Here is a 19557-nt window from a genome sequence, read left to right as displayed (position 1 = left end):
CGGGGGAGGGACGAGTCTTGGCACCGGAACTGCTCCCGCGCTGAGCTGCCAGCGCCTCCCGGGCGGGGCGGGGGCGGGGCCTGCGGGGGCGGGGCCTGCGGGGGGCGGGGCGGGGCTTGCGGGCGGGGGCGGGGGCGGGGCCGAGCGCGCTAAGCCCGCCCCCAGGCTGGTCGCTCACCCTTTCCGACGCCGAGGCCCCTCGGAAGCCCCGGGAGGCGCCTGCGCCCCTCACTGCGCTTCGCACTTGGTCCGCTGCAGCCGCCTATTTTCACGCGCCACGAGGCCGAGGATGGGAGCATTTGGGTGCGGGGGTCGGGCGTGCACACTTACACAGCCGGCCTCCAGACTCCTTTCCTTTTTTTTTTTTTTTAAGATTTTATTTATTTATTCATGAGAGACACGCAGAGGGAGAGACGCAGAGACACAGGCAGAGGGAGAAGCAGGCTCCATGCAGGGAGCCCGACGCGGGACTCGATCCTGAAACCCCGGGGTCACGCCCTGAGCCAAGGGCAGAGGCTCAACCGCTGAGCCACCAGGTGTCCCTCTCCAGTCCTTTCCAAATGATGATAGTTAACTCCCTGCTAGATGCTTACTACGTGTCATGCGCTGCAGGTGCCTAACCCCGTGCATCGTCCCCGAACCCTGGGAGGTGCTGGTTATCATCTGTACCTTGCATTATCTGTACCTTCCTCCTCCGATCAAAGATACCAAACCCAATACCACAAACAGTGGCTCTCGATTTTACCTTGTGTTGTGCGTATTGAATCTTTACATCTACTCCTTTTTTTTTTTTTTTTTAAGATTTTATTGATTTAGTCATGAGAGACACAGAGAGGCAGAGACAGAGGCAGAGGGAGCAAGCTCCCTGCAGGGAGCCCAATGTGGGACTCGATCCCAGGTCTCCAGGATCACGCCCTGAGCCAAAGGCAGACGCTCAACCACTGAGCCACCCAGGCGTCCCTTTACATCTACTCCTAACAAGAGTTTGAAGCGCTTTGCTTAAGGGCAGAGGGCAGGTTATGTTCCTATATTTCAGCATCACTTGGAATTTGAACAGAAGCCAAGAGCCGGGAGACTCTGGAATCTTCTTGCCTGCATCCTGCTATGGACTTTTCACTTTTTCACCTGGAGCAAGTTGCTTGACTTCTTGAAGCCCGGGTTTCCTCATTTGCGTGTGGGTGTGCATATATATGCATAGGTGTGTAATCACCTCTAGATTGTCGTAAGAATTCAAGATGACAATGATAAACGCTTGAGCGTACCCCGTACCAAGTAGGACTGGATAGAAGTCAACCTACGTCACCATCAGTGGGAACAATTTCTCCTCCTGTGGATCACTCTGGGGGCGGGTGGGCGCAGTTTGGAAAACTGTGGGTTAGCAATAGGCTCTAGAAAAGGTTAAGGAAATAAAGAGTAGAGGGTTTTGCAATAGGAAAAATGAAGGTAGGTAAGCCAGAGAATGTCCTGGGGCCAGCCTGGATACTTGTGACACTTGTGAACTGGGACAGTAGGAGGACCCACAGGGTCAGATGCCAAGCCAGGAAAGAAGGGAAGGGGGGGGTGGGAGAAACTCCTCAGCCACAAAATCCGGAAGGCACATCTGAGGCAGATTCTGTATGAGAGGCCAGATATGGGAAGGAGGGTGGGGGATCCTCTTAGCATGCATACTATCTGCAAAACAAATTTACAAGCATCTCTTAAAACTGTGAGGGAGGAAAAGTTTTTTAAAAATTTTCTACTAAGAAAGGCAAGAAAATGGAAATGGTTCAGAACCTGTTATTATGAATTTAAAATGTAAACAATGCCTTTGCCTTTGGCTTTATTTACAACACTGCCTTGTTTATTTTATTTTTATGATTGCAGAAGTGTTTGTAAATACTTTTCCCTAATACCCAAATTTAAGCAGACTTTTCGTGCCTCACAGTGTGAAGGAGTGAAAAACCGAGCCTGGATTGGCAGGACTCACTAACTTCACTTTCCACTGAGAAGCTTAGAGCGATAGGGAGAGGAATCCCGACCTTGTCAGGCTCCCGCAGGACTCACATATGTTGGAGGTCTGTCAACCAACCCAGTTGTCTGACTAGTAAACGGTGTAGTCAGGATTTGAATCCTCAGATGCTTTGCATCACTATGCCAGTGGTTTTCAAACTGGTAAGTGCATCAGAATTACCCAGAGTCTTGTTAAAGCACAGATGGCTGGGCCCTACCCCCTGAATTTCGCTTCACCATGCTAGTGCTTCTCTGGGGTGTACTCCCTACCCTGGCAACACCAACATCACGCTGGAAACTTGTTACCAACGCAAATTATTAGGCCCCACTCCAGACCTTGTGAATCAGAAACTCCAGGGTGCGGCCCAGCAATCTGTGTTTTAACAGGCCTTGCAGGTGACTCTGATACCTTCTCCAGTTTTAGAAGCACTGCACTCTACTATCTTGTCTTCCACAGAACTGTTTCTTCTAATTATCCCAACAGGAATAACTCTCCTGAAGCAGAAGTTCTCCCATTGAATTCAACGACCTGTTGAAGCATTTTTATTCGTGTTTTGCTCTCGGTGGAAGATGAGGCTAGAGAAAGAAATGAGTATTCATGGAGGATTCTTTTTTGATTACTTAAAATCTGTACTGAAATCTAACCAGATAATACTGGGTTAGGGGTGGAACTAATCTTATTCTGGAACTACTCTGTGGCAGGGCTTTACATGCATTTTCTAAATTAATCTTCACTACACTAGTATGAGGTTTTATGGTCTTAATTTTACAGAAGAGAAAAACTGAGACCTAGGTGAAATAATTGACTTAAGGCCACATTCTTATTAAGGGGCAGAAATCTGGATTGTTCAAACAAAGATTTCTCTAATTCCAAAACTCATGCTCTCTCCACTTTGTGGCAGGAGCTTGGAGAACCAAATTCCAGTGTGGGCTCCACCACCCAAACTATGCAACATTGAGTAAGCGACTTAATCTCTATTTCAATTTCTCCCTCTATAAATAATGTTATCATAAATCTTCCCCTCCCACACTGGAATGTTAGAACAAATGAGGAAATAAAAGTATAAGCACTTTGAGCTTTTTGAAGAAAAACAGTAAAAAGGCAAGTTATTACAGTATCGTATATTTAACCAGTGTTGCTCTGTGAGCCCAAGCATCGAATCTTTCCTGGTTATCTGATTCATACATAAGAGGTTCAAAGGCCTATACTTGATGCCAGAGAAAAAGTTGTTTGACTTCATTCGTCAGTGTCTCCTGAAGTTAAAGATGACAGGATTTTATGTGTCTCTTTTAAAAATTACAGGGCATCTCTCACCAGGTTCATAGGCTCTAGGTTGTTGCCAAATTGCTGCCCCCCCCCCATTCCTAGAGATCTTTCCTCCAAACCCTTTTCTTCTCCCTATTACAGACACCCCTCCACCCTTCTGCCTCCACCCACTAGGCAAAGATTTTAAATTCCTCTTTATTATGTAGAAGGATTTAGCTCTCAATCCTCCTCTCAGGCCAGACTCCAGGCCCATCTTTGTTGACAGAATCACCAGGTTGCACAAATCCAGGGGGTACCATTCATAAAGAATACAATCTGAATGGTGCTCAAGGGGGTGCCAATTGCACAAGCCACAATAGGACTGGTCCCCCTGGAACTGTGCAAGGCTGGGCCCTGTCCATGCATAGCTCCCACCCCGAAAATCCATTAAGGTGTTTTGTGAAACAAAAGAGCCATCTACTTGGGTGTCCACTGTTTGCCAAGCTTTCAAATAATAGGCTTCTTTGTTTTTTGTCTGCTTCAACCTAGGCCCATCAAATACTTAAGTCCTCAGGCTAAGTCCTGGGTTCCACACTCTGCTACAGCGTTTTTCACTCTCTTCTGTGACGTTGTTGCCTATCTCCCCACTAGACTTGTGACTTTTGTAAAGACTTTGTCATATTTTGTCTTCCCCACCTTTTATTCATGCCTCAGCACAAATGGACCTGTCGGTATGATATATTATGTAACAGCACAGTGTACTTTTATGTATGTGCTAGTATAATAGGCAGATATTTGATAAATGGTCCTCAAATGTGTTACTTGACCCACAGACCTTTGTACTAGAAATAAATTGTGAAGTAAAAATTAAAAAGAAAGAAATTGAGTCAAAAATTTTAAATTGAGGGGCACCTGGGTGGCTCAGTCGGTTAAGCATCTGCCTTCAGCTCAAGTCACGATCTCGAGATCCTGGAATTGAGTCCCACATCAGAGCCTGCTTCTCCTTCTCCCTCTGCTGCTCCCCCTGCTTCTGTGCTCTCTCTCTATCAAATAAAAATAAAATCTTTAAGAAAATTATTTTAATTGAGAAATATCACGTAAAGTAAAAAATCCCAATTTCTAGTGTCTCTTGAAAATTTCGACACTCTGGCAGACTGGATGTGCATCTCACAAGGAGTCAGTGTCTTTAGCTCAGATGCAGCTCCTTATTCAGGTGGTGCAATAAGTCAGCCTCACTCACGTGTGAAATCTTCATGGTGGGCACTGAATTTGGAGCCACTGACTGGTGTGTGGGATGGTATGGAGGTTTTGAAGGAACAGGTATAGAAGATTGTAGATTTTACATGTGCTCATTAACTATTAATTGCGATGTATTTGGGGGCACTTTTAAATTGTTTTTCAGGGTACACAGTTGTGGGATACCATGTTGTACCATTTTTAAACAAACTAGACAAATGGAGACATCAAATTATAAATATTGCCACCAACATTTTAAAGGCATGGTAGCCGATGTTAATTGTCAACAGCCTTGGAAGTTGAAAAGACAAATAATAGCAAGTACTTGAATAAAGTGAATGATAACTAATTTAATGGAGTATGAACATTTTTTTTAAATCTTTTTTTTTTATTTATGATAATCATACAGAGAGAGAGAGAGAGAGAGAGAGGCAGAGACATAGGCAGAGGGAGAGGGAGAAGCAGGCTCCATGCACCGGGAGCCCGACGTGGGATTCGATCCCGGGTCTCCAGGATCGCGCCCTGGGCCAAAGGCAGGCACTAAACCGCTGCGCCACCCAGGGTTCCCGAGTATGAACATTTTTTTTTCCACCAGCCACCCCCCTGGCTAGAGAGACACAAACACAGCTAGTTCTAGTAAATAATGGAGCCAGGATCAGAACACAGGCAATCTTTCTCCACAGACATAGTCTTAACCACTAAATTAATATTCATTGAGCCTTTCCCATGTGCTAGAGCCATGACTGTCCCCCCCCCCAACTGAGATTACCAGATTTATGGAAGAGTGCATGGTATCTCTTCCAGGTTTTTAATAGGTGCTGTGATAAACCTACACAGAACTTTCTCATCTCTTTCTTGCTTCCACCCCAAGTCATGTTGATATGTTTATAATCTTCTATTTTAAAGTGTGTAAATCTAAGACTTCCTTTAATTTCCATGTAATTCTTACAAGTTTGTTTTTATTGCAAGTTATCATGAACAGCCTTACGCATGTAGCAAAAAAAGGTATCTTTTTAAAAACAATGGCAGCAATTTGAAGGAATACAATATTGACACCAGAAACCAATATTTGTAGTTAAATTGTGCTCGCATGGAGAAATGGGAGAGAGCAAGGTTGAATTCGAGCAAAAATATCACATTGACAGAAATGCACTAAAGGTTCAAAAATGAAAGAAAAAAGTACAAAAATGGAGGCTCTAAAAGGGAATGGCCATCAATTTTTAGCATATTTCACATTTAATTTTTAATTAAACATTGAGGAAAAAAATACTGGAGCCGACACCTCCCTTTAAAAGGTTTTGAGAATTAAGCTGCTGTTGTTGTCCAGGTTGGGCTGTTCAGTATGTCCAGACGTTAAGAGGTTGCATTCCACCTTCATTGTTTCTTATGCAGTGGTGGCCCAGCTTACTCTGCCTCAATTTTTCTTTCTGCAAAATATGCACAAGAAGTGCATCTGGTACCATAGAGATGTTGTGAGACACAGCTAATAAATGATTATAAAGCACTGTTCTTTGAAGTATAAAGCACTGCATAATTACTAAATACTATAATAATCATCCTCATAATAATAGTAATTTTCAACCAACACATCAACCAGACCCAGATGCTTATTCACCTCCCAATTAGGCAAAAGTGTATATGCCACCTATGAAATGAAGTAAAAATCTTGAACTGCAGACAAGCACCACCCCCATCCTCTTCCCTTTGCAGAATGTGAAGCCAGTGGGCCAGAGGCTGCCTGTCTCGGTTGCATCACCTGCTAGCTGTCCTGTCTAGCTTGCACGAGAGAATGGGATCTCTCCAGCCTCTAGTCCTTCCACCGCAAAGCGACAGTGACAGTAACGCGCGCCTCATGGGACCGTTGGGAGAGATCCACCAGTGGGTGAGTACACGGAGAGCTGTGCACCGATGCCTGGCAGGGTATGAGACCTCACCGACTGGCGGGGGTGCCAGTGACAACAGCAATATCTGCAAAGGACTGACACGGGGTAGCTGTCTAACCATGTCGTCGAATGAGAAAGAAAAACCAACACACTTAGTTTGGAGGATGATCTGAGCTGCCCTCCAGATTATGTGAACATTTATCAAATATAAGCATTTGATATTAAAATTTGAGAGCAAAATAAAGATAGGAGGATGTGGTATATGTGTATATATATATGTACGTATATATGCCTATATGGGGTGGAATATCACACAGCTATAAAAAAGAATGAGAATGGCTCATTTATAACAACATGGATGGAACTCGAAGGTATTATGCTGAGATAAGTCAGACTAAATAGCATCGTATGGTTACAGATGGTCGCTACATTTGTGGTGAGCATAGCCTAATGTATAGACTTATCAAATCATTATTTTGTACGCCTCAGACTTAATGTAACATTGTATGTCAACTACACTCAAATTTAAAAATTAAAAAAAAAAGAAAGAGAGAGAGGCACTTGGGTGGTTCAATCAATTAAACGTCTGCCTTCGGCTTAGATCATGATCCCAGAGTCCAAATAAATGGGATAATGGGCTCCCAGATCAGCGGGGAGTCTTCTTCTCCCTCTCTCTCTGTTGCTCCCCCCTCTCATGCTCTCTCTCTCTCAAATAAATAAAAATAAAATAATTAAAAAAAGAAGAAAAGGTGAGGCATTTTACTTTCCCAGTATGTTTGTTTACTTTAATAATTGTACATGAAATCAATGACTACATTTTGGATAGAGAAGATGAGGGGAAAAAATAGAGTAAGATGGAAAAACACAATGCTCCCCATTCTGCAGCCTCTCTGCAGGTGGAACCACTGTGAATGATTTGGTGTTCCCCTTTCCAGACCTTTTTCTGTGCATTTACATTCATGTAAACAAAACAGAATTACCCAACAGGCAGATCAAGTATGCTCTTAAAAGGCACCAACAAACCAGGACTCCCAAACTTTCTGATAAAGAACTTGACATTTTTACAAATGCATAGATTTTTTAAAAATCAGAATTTGTTGGGACTTCCTTATACTTATTTAATTTTAGCATGGCTTTAATCTTAAAGTAAATAACAGGGATATTATTTCATATGCACCATAAGCTCTTTAGTGCCTAGGACCTTTCTTAAGATCTTAATCCCAGCTTTCTTTATAAAGGATATAAACACCTATACTTTACAGCACATAAATATAATCATATTGTTTTGCGACTTACTTTATCTGTGTGAGTGATTTTAAACATTGTGCTATTTACTTACTGGCAACCCAAATAAGAAGGAACTTTTCCCATATCTGTCATCTTACTCTACCACGAACGATCCCCGTATAAGGGCCTTATTAGAACAATTTGAGTTGCAAAAGCTTTCTTTCTTGGTAAAGCAAATTTCATTTTCCATCACATTTTCAGGCCAAGGTAATACAATCCTTTTTTAATCTCCTCCGAGTGTATGACGGAGAGAAATCCTGCCGACCAGGAGCTTTCTAAATGGTGACTGTGGAGAGACGCCAAGGAAATCAAATCAAACAGTGCCAAACACAGAATCTTCAAGTTCTCTCCAAACCAACAGAAACTCGTTTAGAAGCTGGATTTTACCGAGGCAGGAAGCATTTCACCCACAAAGGTAGAGCACACGTGGAGACGGTATCTGGGACTTGGGGAGGGTGGTGGTAAAGAAAGAAGAAAAGTAAAAACAACACTTGTACTTCAGAAGACAGTCAGAAGAGAACACTCCCCGAAGAGAAGATTAATGACCTTTTGTGAAGGAAGAAAGAATGCCTAAGCCGCAGTTTCTAACTATGAGTATTTAGAGTGTTTCCCTTCCAGTAAATTAACTGCTGAAATTTTATGACTCCTTCAATAAGCTCAATGCACTTAGAAGATACAAACCCATATGTAAAGAAAGAGATCAGACAAGGAGGGATAGAGACCTAGGATATCCTTGAAATAACCTCTGCTCGGAACTACTGCAAGTGTCGATGACACACGTACTGCGAACAAGAGGCAGGGGGCCTGGGGATACTAAGAACTCTAGTCACAGCATCTGCCCTCTAAGAATCAAAATGCCAGTTGGAGAGAGAAGCTGCACAGAAGAGGAACCACAATCGTGCAAAACATGCGGTGGTAAACGCTAAATGAGGGATCGAGCCTCTTCTCTTTGGAGACCCTTTCCTTCGTTCGTGGTCTTAGGACCAAGTAGGAGGTGGAGCCTGAGTAGCGTCTTCAAGGATTTGTAGAAATTACAGGGAAAAGAGAGAAATAAAAAGGATCCCAGCTTTCAAAAAGGCATAAGAGTAGAAAAGCACAGAGCACATTCAGAAGACCTTGAGTAGATCCTTTTAACTGGAACAAAGAGTTTGGGTAAGCAGGTTGGGCCTGCAGTCTGAAGGGTGCTGACAACTAAATTAAGATATGTGGGCATTATCTTTTCAGGCAGTAAAGAATCAAAGCTGGTTTCCCTCCCATGAAGCAACATAATTAAAGCACACTTAAAAAAAGAAAACAACAACTTTTTTTTTTTTTCATGAGAGACATTTGCAAAACACAGAAAAGCATAATAAAATCAAAGCCACCTGGAAACCTGCCAGAAATATGTTACACTTTTGATGGGATCATATGCGGCATTTTTTTCTCCTGGCCACATATTTGTGTGTATGTTTGTGTGTGTGCGCATGTGTGCGTGTTTGTGTATAAATTGGGATTATTCTTTCTTTTTTTTATTTTTTTATTTTTTTATTTATGATAGTCACAGAGAGAGAGAGAGAGGCAGAGACACAGGCAGAGGGAGAAGCAGGCTCCATGCACCGGGAGCCTGATGTGGGATTCGATCCCGGGTCTCCAGGATCACGCCCTGGGCCAAAGGCAGGTGCCAAACCGCTGCGCCACCCAGGGATCCCGGGATTATTCTTTCTTAACTCAAGATGATTTTGTAAGTATTTTCTTCTTAAAAATCGCAGCTGCACTGTGTTTCATCATATAAATGTATATTATTGTACTTACTCCATTTGCCATTTTTATCTGGGCACAAAAAACTAAAATTCATCCCAGGTTCACCTAAGCAGTATGAAGATTGGAGTAAAGGATAAGCTGAGAGAGTGGGAGGAACAGTTAAGGAGCGTTGGTAGAGGACAGCTTATATAAATTAAGGCATAGCCACACTCTGGAATAGTCTATTATGTCACAGTACAACTATTGCTTCAAAGAAGGATGTTGCTGCTTGTGTACTACTGTGGAGGGGTCTCCCAGATATATTTTCTCTTCTGCCCGGTCCCCTGAATTTGGAGGGTCCAAGAACTCTGTACTCTCTTCTCCCTATCCACATTATTTCCTCCCTTGGCCATCTCATCTGGTCCCAGGGATTTACAGACCATCTCCGTGCTAACCGCCTGATGGCCTGTGGACAGAAAGGGTAGTCTATATTCAGGGGTGGATATAAGCTTTCCCAAAAGGAATTCGAAATTGTAAATAAAAAATGCCTGTTCCACTCCAAGGCTATCCAGTAGGACACATGACAAATACAAAGTGCCAGCATCTTGCTCTGGGAGGGGTCCTTGGAAGGAAGTGGGGGGCCGTGAAGCCAGGCGTACGGTACAGCAAGCAAGGCCTGGAGACAGGAGCCGAATGGCATGATGAAGGAATCAGTGAGGGGACAGCCCTGTTTCGGAGTCAGGGGATGGGGTGGCTGGAAAAAAAAAATTGATGGTCACCCATCAATTTGTTCTCTGACCTCTCTTCATTCGGACGTCTGTAGAACAGTGACCTCAAACTACCATTTGCCTCTGCTTCCTGAATCATGGTCCATGACTCACTGTGAAAGGGGGGAAAAGAGAGTTTCTGCAGGCTAATTATTAACAAAATAATGCTCCCGAGACAGCAAGCGAACGCACAGGATTCTTGATTTCCAGTATCATCTCCACATCAAAGTCTCTCTCACTGTTGCTGTTGTGAGCCCTGCTTTCCAGCAAGCAACACGCCCCTCCGCTAAAATTGGCAAGGAACTCTTTCTTTCCACGTTGAAAAGGCCTGGCTACTTTGATATGACTGTAGTTTGCCCCTCATTATACGTGAGTACAAACATGTAAAAATATTTATCCATCTCCCCAATCTATAGAAAACCATTTTGGGGCCCTGAAAACAGTCTCTTTACAGATGGAGAGAATGTGAGGGCAATGCCCTCAGTGTGCTGGCTGAAAACTGCAATGTCTGCCCAGCACTGTGCTTCCTCTCATAACAGGGGATGCTCTGCTCAATGAGCCCTTGTATGTCAAAATTCAAAAACTTCTTGTTTGCTCCAGTTGAACAAAGCTCTCACAGACAGTGGGATCTGCAGGGTAGCCACCAAGTGTGTGGAACCAATGTTCCCTCCACCACACTGCCGAATAGTTTATCGTAATGGCAGTTCTCACCTTCATGTATAGGGCCCGGTGTTCGCGGTGCCCTCCTGCACAGAGCTCCCACTGACTTCAAAGGAAATGACATAGAACAGAACCCCATGGTGTAAGGAGAAACAAGCAGCATCTGATCAGAATCAGGCCATATTTTTTTTTTCATTCTCTCTGTATAAATGGCTAAATTTATATACAGAATATTTAAAGGCCACCTTTCACTTCAGCAGTTTATGAATTGTCAGATATACACACACTTATTAGGGAGCTCAACACTGAACTGCTTATATGGGAGGGAAAGGGGAGGGTTGTGTTGTGGAGAAATCCGTCCCAATTCCACGTTTTTCTTGGGTCCACAAGACGCTGCCAACCCCCCCACCCCCAAGAGACCAAAGTGATTGGGGCTAGCTTAGTGTCTCCTTTAACTTAAAGCTGGCCTTAAGGCAAACCCTAACAAAAAAGAAAGCAGAGGGGATCCCTGGGTGGCTCAGAGGTTTAGCGTCTGCCTTTGGCCCAGGGCGCGATCCTGGAGTCCCGGGATCGAGTCCCACGTCGGGCTCCCGGCATGGAGCCTGCTTTTCCCTCTGCCTGTGTCTCTGCCTCTCTCTCTCTCTATGTCTATCATAAATAAATAAATCTTAAAAAAAAAAAAGTAAAAGAAATCAGAGACAGAGGAGAAAAGGGGGAGAGGGAGAAGGAGGAGGAAGGAGAGAAAGAGGAGGGAAAAGTATGTTTATTAAATCCCTGGATAGGGGAGGTCTCTTTCTAAACTTAAAACTAAGGCAAGGAGGAGTCACTATAGAACAGTAAATTGAACTACAAAAAAAAAAAAAAAAAAAAAAGAAAGAAAGAAAGAAAATTTCCACATGTCAAAAATCAAAACAAGACAGATTCAAATGACAAATAAAAAACTGAGGAAAATAAATAATGGTGACAACTTAGATAGGTAAAGGAGTACCATTCTCCTGAATTTATAAAGAACTCAGGAAACCTGATTTTAAAAAAAGAAAACACTCCCACAGCTAATATAACACTCAATGGGGAAAACCTCTAAGATCAGGACCAAGAAAAGGATGTCCACTCTTACCACTTTTATTCAACATAGTTCTGGAAGTCCTAGCCAGAGCAATCAGACAAGAAAAAGAAATAAAAGGCTTCCAAATTGGAAGGGAAGAAGTAAAAACCGTCACTATTTGCAGATGACGTGATACTATATAGAAAACCCAAAAGAATGCACCAAAAAACTATCAGAACAAATAAACAAATTCAGTAAAGTTGCAGTTTTATACAATTAATAAACAGAAATCCGTTGTTTCCATACACTAATAATGAAGTAACAGAGAGATTAAGAAAACAATCCCATTTGAAACTGCATCAAAAAGAATAAAATATCTGGGACAAATATAACAAAAAAAAAAAAAAAGGCACTAGAATTCCCCTAGGATAAGCAAAGGATTCATACAATTCACAGAAACATAAATTGAAATGGCCAATAAACACTTCAAAACGTTCAGTCTTACTAATAACCAATAAAAGCAATGAAATAAAAAACAGTGTTTTCACTTCAAACTGGCAAATATGAAAAATGAAACTCGTATATTGTAGCTTTTTCAAATATAAGCAATAATTAGAAATGTCACTCTTGGGGCAGCCCTGGTGGCTCAGCGGTTTAGCGCCACCTTCAGCCCAGGGTGCAATCCTGGAGGCCTGGGATCGAGTCCCATGTCAGGCTCCCTGCATGGAGCCTGCTTATCCCTCTACCTGTGTCTCTGCCTCTCTCTTTGTGTCTCTCATGAATAAATAAATAAAATCTTAAAAAAAAAAAAAAAAGAAATGTCACTCTTTAAAAATGCCTTTTCAAAACACCAACAAAACATATAAAATACCAAAGGCTATACATAATAAGACATGGAGAGGGTCTCCTGGGTGGCTCAGTGGCTGAGCATCTGCCTTTGCCTCAGGTCATGATCCCGGGGTCCTGGGATCGAGTCCTGCATCAGACTCACCCACGGGGAGCCTGCTTCTCCCTCCGCCTGTGTCTCTGTCTCTCTCTCTGTGTCTCTCATGAATAAATAAATAAAATCTTTAAAAAAAAAAAAAAAAAAGATCTGCAGAACCTAAATTTTTTTAAAAATGAACTTTCTTCCGGGGCAGAAGAGCCTCACGAGGGACAGGACCTGCTCAAAGAGGGTACTGTGGCCTGGTGGCCGCCTACAGGTGTCAGGAGATTAGCTACACATGGGGACATCAGGCAAATCAGCAGAACACTGAGATTAATGACAGGCAGGTTCCTCATCGTGGGAGGAGAGTAGTAGAAATGTGGGCGGGGGAAGCTAGAATGAGTCCTGCGATACTGGACTGGAATGGAACATGTCAGTGTGAACTCACTGTTTTCAATATAGGTAGATAAATAAAAAAATAAATGGAAAGAAAGAAAGAAAGAAAGAAAGAAAGAAAGAAAGAAAGAAAGAAAGAAAGAGAAAGAAAGAAAGAAGAAAGAAAGAAAAGAAAGAAAGAAAGAAAGAAAGAAAGAAAGAAAGAAAGAAAGAAAGAAAGAAAGAAAGAAAGAAGTAAAGGTGTATTTATACATATATACACATACATGTACACACAAGTGTATGTACGCAAATACATATTTCTGTGCATTTGTACACATATTTCGCACACGTATTGTACGTGTACACACGTATGTACGCATTGTACACACGTATGTACGCAAATACATATTTCTGTGCATTTATTCCCTAGCTCAGTGCAATGATGAGGCCAGGGAGAGGGGACACCCGGTAACTAATCTAGAGTCGAAACAGAGCCTTCTCTTCTCCACATAGACTGGTCTGTGGGGAGCTCATCTGCGCCCTAAGGCCTCAGCGCTGAGGCCCGTGCCACGACCTCGCACCTCAGCTCCAGATGGTCAACGTGCCCAACATACTCACACTGCTAATGTGACTTTTCTGCTGTGTTGTCTCACAGACATTTCAAACTCAGCATAGTCAAGAGTGTTTCATTTCCCTGCACTCTCGGCCAAGCCCTTCCTCCCCATTGTCCCTATCTCTGCAAATAACCCAGGTTGCTCAGTCACCCAGGTTGGAAGCCTGGCTGACATCCCAGCCTCTTCCCTTTCCCTACCCTTCGCAGTCTACCCATCAGCAGGTTCAAATCGTTCTACTTCCAAAATATACCTTGAACCAATCCACTTGTGTCCATCTCTACTTGCGCCCAGGCCAGGTCAGGCTACCCTTCTCCCCCTCTTAGACCCCGCAATGGCTTTCCAACTAGCCCCTCTGCATCCATGGGGACCTCCTGACGTTGCATTATCAACACAGCCAGAGTGAACCCTTAAAAGGTAACTGAAGCATGACTTTCTCCTCCTCAAAACCCTTAAAACCTTGCCATGATTTTATGGCCTATTAGAACAAATCCAAATGCCTGGCTATGGTTAAAAGACCCTTGCATGATCTGGCTACCTGCCCGAGGCCTCGGACTTCACGTCATAAACTTTATCCCATCTGTTATGACTCCACAGCCCAAGTTCCTAGACCACACCAAGCTCTTATCTGTTTCAGGACCTTTGCACTTGCCCTTCTTTCTGCTTGCCATGCCCTCCTTTCAGCTTTCCACGTGATTGGCTCCTTCTCATTCCTCGGTTCTTAGCTTCAATGTCAGTTCCTCAAAGCAGAATTTCTTGGCCATCCCGTCTAAGTAGGACGCTCTATTATTCCCTATCCAGCTGACTGTTCATATTGTTCCTAACACAAGCTGCAACGGTTTTACTTATTTCTTTTGTTTTGTTTTATTGCCTGTCCCTCTCGCTAGAGTATGAGCCGTATGAGGGGAATGATCTTGTCGTTCTGGTTTTCTTTTCATCCTCATGGCTCAGCATGGGGTCTGTTATAAACCATGTTATCAATATATTTTCATCAATTCCAAGAACAATTTGTAGACATTTACTACATATTGGCCGCAAGGGGTTCAGAAGTGGAACTCCAGATTCCTTCAAGTGGCTTACAGTCTAGAAGGGAAGCAAATAAGCCATTGTAAGTCTGCTTGGGTAGCGCTGAAACAGGGAAAGTTTCCTTTGGGAGAGGCCCCTAATCTGGGCTCTAGGCCAATCACAAAAGGCTTACCTGGAGGTCGTGACATCGCAGAAACCCCTGCTGGGTAGATGTGTCAGTCATCAGGGATCCACGGGGCAGGGCAGAGGCGAAGACTAGCAAGTGCCTAGAGGTGAGGCAGACCTTTGGGCACTGGGGAGGCTACTACCTTAGGGGTGAGAGGAGGGACTTGGGGGGTGGACAGAATGAACAGCAGGAGATGAAGCTGCAGAAGGAAGGTGTTATAAGGGCAAAAGCCTCATTAAACCGTTTTCACTGCATCTTGAGGGAGTAGGGCGGTCGGTGGAAGGATTCACGCAGGGAGTAACGTGGGGATCAGCTCTGTGTCGCACAAAGGTCACTTTGACTGCAGCAGGTAGGAGGAACTGAAGACCAGCAGGGGCAGGGGGCCTGTGGCAGTAACCTCGGGGACAGTCGGCAGGTGACAGTGACAGTAACAGTGGGAACATGAGGACTAAAACAAACAAACAAACAAGAATACAACAGACCTGGAGACTATTTTTAAAATAGCAAGGGCAGGGCAGCCTGGTGGCTCAGCGGTTTAACGCCGCCTTCAGCCCAGGGTGTGATCCTGGAGACCTGGGATCGAGTCCCGCGTCAGGCTCCCTGCATGGAGCCTGCTTCTCCCTCTGGCTGTGTCTCTATCTTTCTCTCTCTCATGAATAAATAAATAAAATCTTAAAAAATATATATTAATAAAATAAAATAGCAAGGCCAGAAACTGGCAATTCAATAAGTAATTTGCTGAATGATGGGAGGATAAATGGTTAGCTATTTAGAGGAAGAGTTAGAGCCCAACTTCAAAACTGAATCAAAATAGGGGCACCTGCATGGCTCAGTCGGTGAGGCCGTGATCCCACTGGGGTTCTGGGATCGAGTCCTGTGTTGGGCTCCCGGCTCAGTGGGGAGTCTGCTCCCCCCCCTCCCCACTGCTCGCGCTCTCTTTCCCATATAAATAAGCAAAACCTTAAAAACAAACAAACAAACAACAAACTACATCAAAATAAACTCCAGGCCAATTAAATGTGTGCATAGTTGGGTTTTTTTTAAATAATGAGATTATAAAACTGTCAGATTTCTGGTCACAATGACACTTGGAAACACCCCATCTTTTCCAGATCTACAGTTCACCCACTTACGATAAGAGTTAAAAAGCTAAAGCTTCCTGCAGCTGGGGCATCGTGGAGAGCTGTGGACCTGGGAAGGGAGAAGGACAAAGACCCAGTAGTTAGGAACCGAGCCATGTGGGCCGCTCTCCATGACTGGAGCTGCAGCATCCCAGAGAGCCCAAAGTCACTACAGGGACCTTGAAATGGCACTGTAGGGCATGATGTAGGATCGGGGGAACAGAGTCGGAGTGGAAGCAGCCACAGAACTGCTGGGTAAGGAGAAATGAGCACAGGAAGTATGGGAAAAAAATACGCGAACCACAGACAAGAGAAAACCTCTTGGTCAGAATGAGTCTGAAAATCGAAATCCTAAAACATATGAAATAACACCAGTGCTAAGGGGAAAAGTACACATAGTCATAGTAAACCATAGGCATGTGGATTGACTCCAGTTGTATAGAACAATCTGACAATTATTTTTAAATAAATGTGTTTAGGATGTTTAAAAATATAAATCGAGGAATGACTTCTATTAATTTTAATAACAAGTTATAAAAATGAGCATATAGAAAATTTTTAAAAATCCAGATATAAAAATGGAGCAACTTAAGAGGATTTGAATTTACACACTTTTATAGCCATTAAAACCTTAATAGATGGGATAAACTCTAGACTAGATATGTTTGAGGAGTGACTTTACTGAATTGGAAGATAGTGCTGAGAGATTTATCTGGAATGCAGCACCCAAAGGGCTAGCTAGGTAGATAGAGAAAAAGCAGTTATTTAGGAAACATGAAAAACAGATTGAGAGGCTCCAACCTACATTCAATATAAGTTCCAGAAGAATGGAGGGATGGCGGGAAAATAATATTTGAAGAAATAATAACCAAGTAATTATAGAATTAAAACACACACAAAGTGCTAAGCAGCATAAATCTACGACTATATACATTATAATAAAATACACATCACCTGTGATAAAGACCCAATTTCAAAAGCTGTTACAGAATTGATATGATGGTGGTAACACTGTAAGACAGAGTGAGCTTCATTGAGTTACTTCAGAAAATAGATTACGTGGAAAAATTAGTTTTCTCTCTCATATCATAGATAAAAATAAGCTTAACAGGAATTAAAAACTTAAATGTGAAAAGCAAGCCTATAACACTTTAAAATAAAATTTAAGATAATATATTTATGACCTTGGGGTAGGGGAGGATTTCTTAATTAAGATTTAAAAATGAGAGTCATCAAAAAAGTGAATACATTTTTAAAAAGTGAATACACCCTCCAAATTTAAGAAGGAAAACTTTTATTCAACCAAACACACCATAAATAAGTGATAAGACCATCGAAAAGCTTCTCTTTACAACGAAAGAACGTATTTTCAAAGCCTGAATTATACCACCGGATGTAGACAAAGGGGTAGGTGTCCTTTTACTGCATTGCTCATAAAATGTTTCTCCTTCCCTCCTTCCTTCCTAAAACCCTCTGTTTGGATGGACATGGTATCTGACTGTACCACTCACTTTGCACCTTCTTACACCCATCCATCCTCCTAGCCTGAGACACCTGTCTTTCCTTGAAGATTTTAGCTGCCAGTTCGCTGTCATCCCAACGCTCTTCTTGTCATAATTCTTGATGATTTCAATAGCCATTTCCTGATATGGTCCTTTCAATCATCTAGCCTCTGAGCATCTGGCCTCCTCTTCTCCAAGGATGTTGTCTTTCAGCTCAGCTACGCACTAGCATGGTCACAACTCCAGAATTGCATTGCTCAATCCAGTAACTACTCGCTTCACAAATTGCTTTTAATTTTAAACTTAAACAAAATTTAAATTTCATTTCCCTAGTTGGCCCATTTTCGGTGATCAGTAGCCACAAGGGGCAACCATATTAGACGGTGGACACGAAGAGGCCCAACCCCACAGCAGTTCTATTGAACAATACTGCTCTAGATCTTCTTATTGCCCATCACTACGTCTCCTCCATAATGTCAATACCAAGCCTCACCCTCTCTGACCGAGGCCTTCTACCTCTTAAGCTTATTTCTGACTCCAACGATTTCTCAACTATATTAAGACCTATAATCTATTGAATCTTCCGCCATTTTATTGTTTCTTTCCTGTGCCATGTTCTACTTCCATTATTATCCTATTCAAATTCCATGATCAAGCATTATGCACATCCCCTTGCATGCATCTCAAACTACCTTGTCCCTCTTAGTTTTTTTTTTTTAACATGATAAATTCTAGTTAAATCTAACTCTCTGTCGGTTTGTTATCTGGATAAGTCCAATTCTCCACTTAACTCTGCACCCACACCTCTGCTGCTGACTGTGGGTGGGAAAGGAAAAAAAAACAACCCCACACAGCTATCACTTACCTCAAGTAGGCCCTTAATGCTACCCACCGATCATTATTCTTCCCCTTGTGCCGTCTCCCAGTCTTTTAGAATACTCATACTTTCTTCTAATCTTCAAGTCTTTCAAATTTTTGATAATCTCTCCCTATTCTCAGTCTCAGCTGATGATTTGTACATTATTTAGCGGAAAAACAGAAGCAATCAGAAGAGAATTACCATCTGCTCCCACCATCACATCTACTCACCTACCTGCACTTCTGTCCATTTGCTCAGTCTTGTCACCTGATGCTATGAACAGACTCTGTCTATGGTTCTATGAACACCAGTCCTCTGCTGTACACCAGACCTCACCCCCTCCAGCCTATTTAGGGATCTCAGTACAGCACTTGTCTACTTTCTCTCTGGCATTATCACTTTTTCTCTCTCTACTGGAGCTTTCTTATCATCATGGAACTATGGTTTTATTTATTCCATCTTTAAGAAAAACCCATTTCCACTGACCTCACTTTTCCCACCAATTACTCCTTCATTTCCTTCCTTCTCCTTTCAGCAGAAGTCCTTGAAAGAGCAGTCTGCTATACCCTATCTCTAACTTCTCTCCTCCCACTCTTTCTTGAATCCACACTCATCAAGTTTTTGCCCCCACACAATTGTGTCATCAATTCTCTTGTCAAGATCTCCAAACATTTCCACGTGGCTAAATTTATTGGTCAACATCAGTGCTCATCTTGTTTGACCTATTAGCAATGTGTGCCCCAGATGATCCCTCCTTCCTTCGTGAGACCCTTTCTTTACTTGACTTCCAGCCTGGTTTTCTCCCTACCTTACTCTTTGCTCCTTCTCAGGCTCCTTTGTTGGTTTTTCCTTATCTCCCTGACCTCTGAACATTGAAATATCTCAGTCTTTGGATTTCTTCTCTTCACTGTCTGTACTCACTTTGTGGTAGCTTGAATTATGGCTTACAACAATTTGCTCTTTCCTTTCTATGAAGATTGTCCATCCGCACTTTCAGATTTGTCTTGAAATGCCTCTTCAGTGCACAATATACATCTTTGTCTCATTGCAGGGCTGGACTATGTGACTTTCTTTGGCCAAGGAATGGAATAGAAGGTAGGCATGTGTACACCACATACAAAGAGGAGCTTTAAATTG

The 19557-nt window shown here is 42.8% G+C and overlaps 1 protein-coding gene across 5 annotated transcripts in view; it reads right to left on the bottom strand.

Annotated features, from left to right (window-relative positions):
- Positions 1-5410: 5410 nt before the first annotated feature.
- YEATS4 (YEATS domain containing 4) overlaps positions 5411-19557 on the bottom strand; it is a 76252-nt gene continuing 62105 nt past the window's right edge. For all 5 annotated transcript variants that reach the window (XR_005365398.1, XR_005365402.1, XR_005365400.1 and 2 more), the window contains one exon: positions 5411-5898. The gene's annotated coding sequence lies outside the window, so the exon portion shown is untranslated. The remainder of the gene's footprint in view (positions 5899-19557) is intronic.

Source organism: Canis lupus, chromosome 10 (assembly GCF_011100685.1).
Source record: "Canis lupus familiaris isolate Mischka breed German Shepherd chromosome 10, alternate assembly UU_Cfam_GSD_1.0, whole genome shotgun sequence".
NCBI classification, from domain to species: Eukaryota; Metazoa; Chordata; class Mammalia; order Carnivora; family Canidae; genus Canis; species Canis lupus.
Note: the sequence above shows the minus strand (reverse complement) of the source record. Positions and strands in the feature narration are given on the sequence as shown.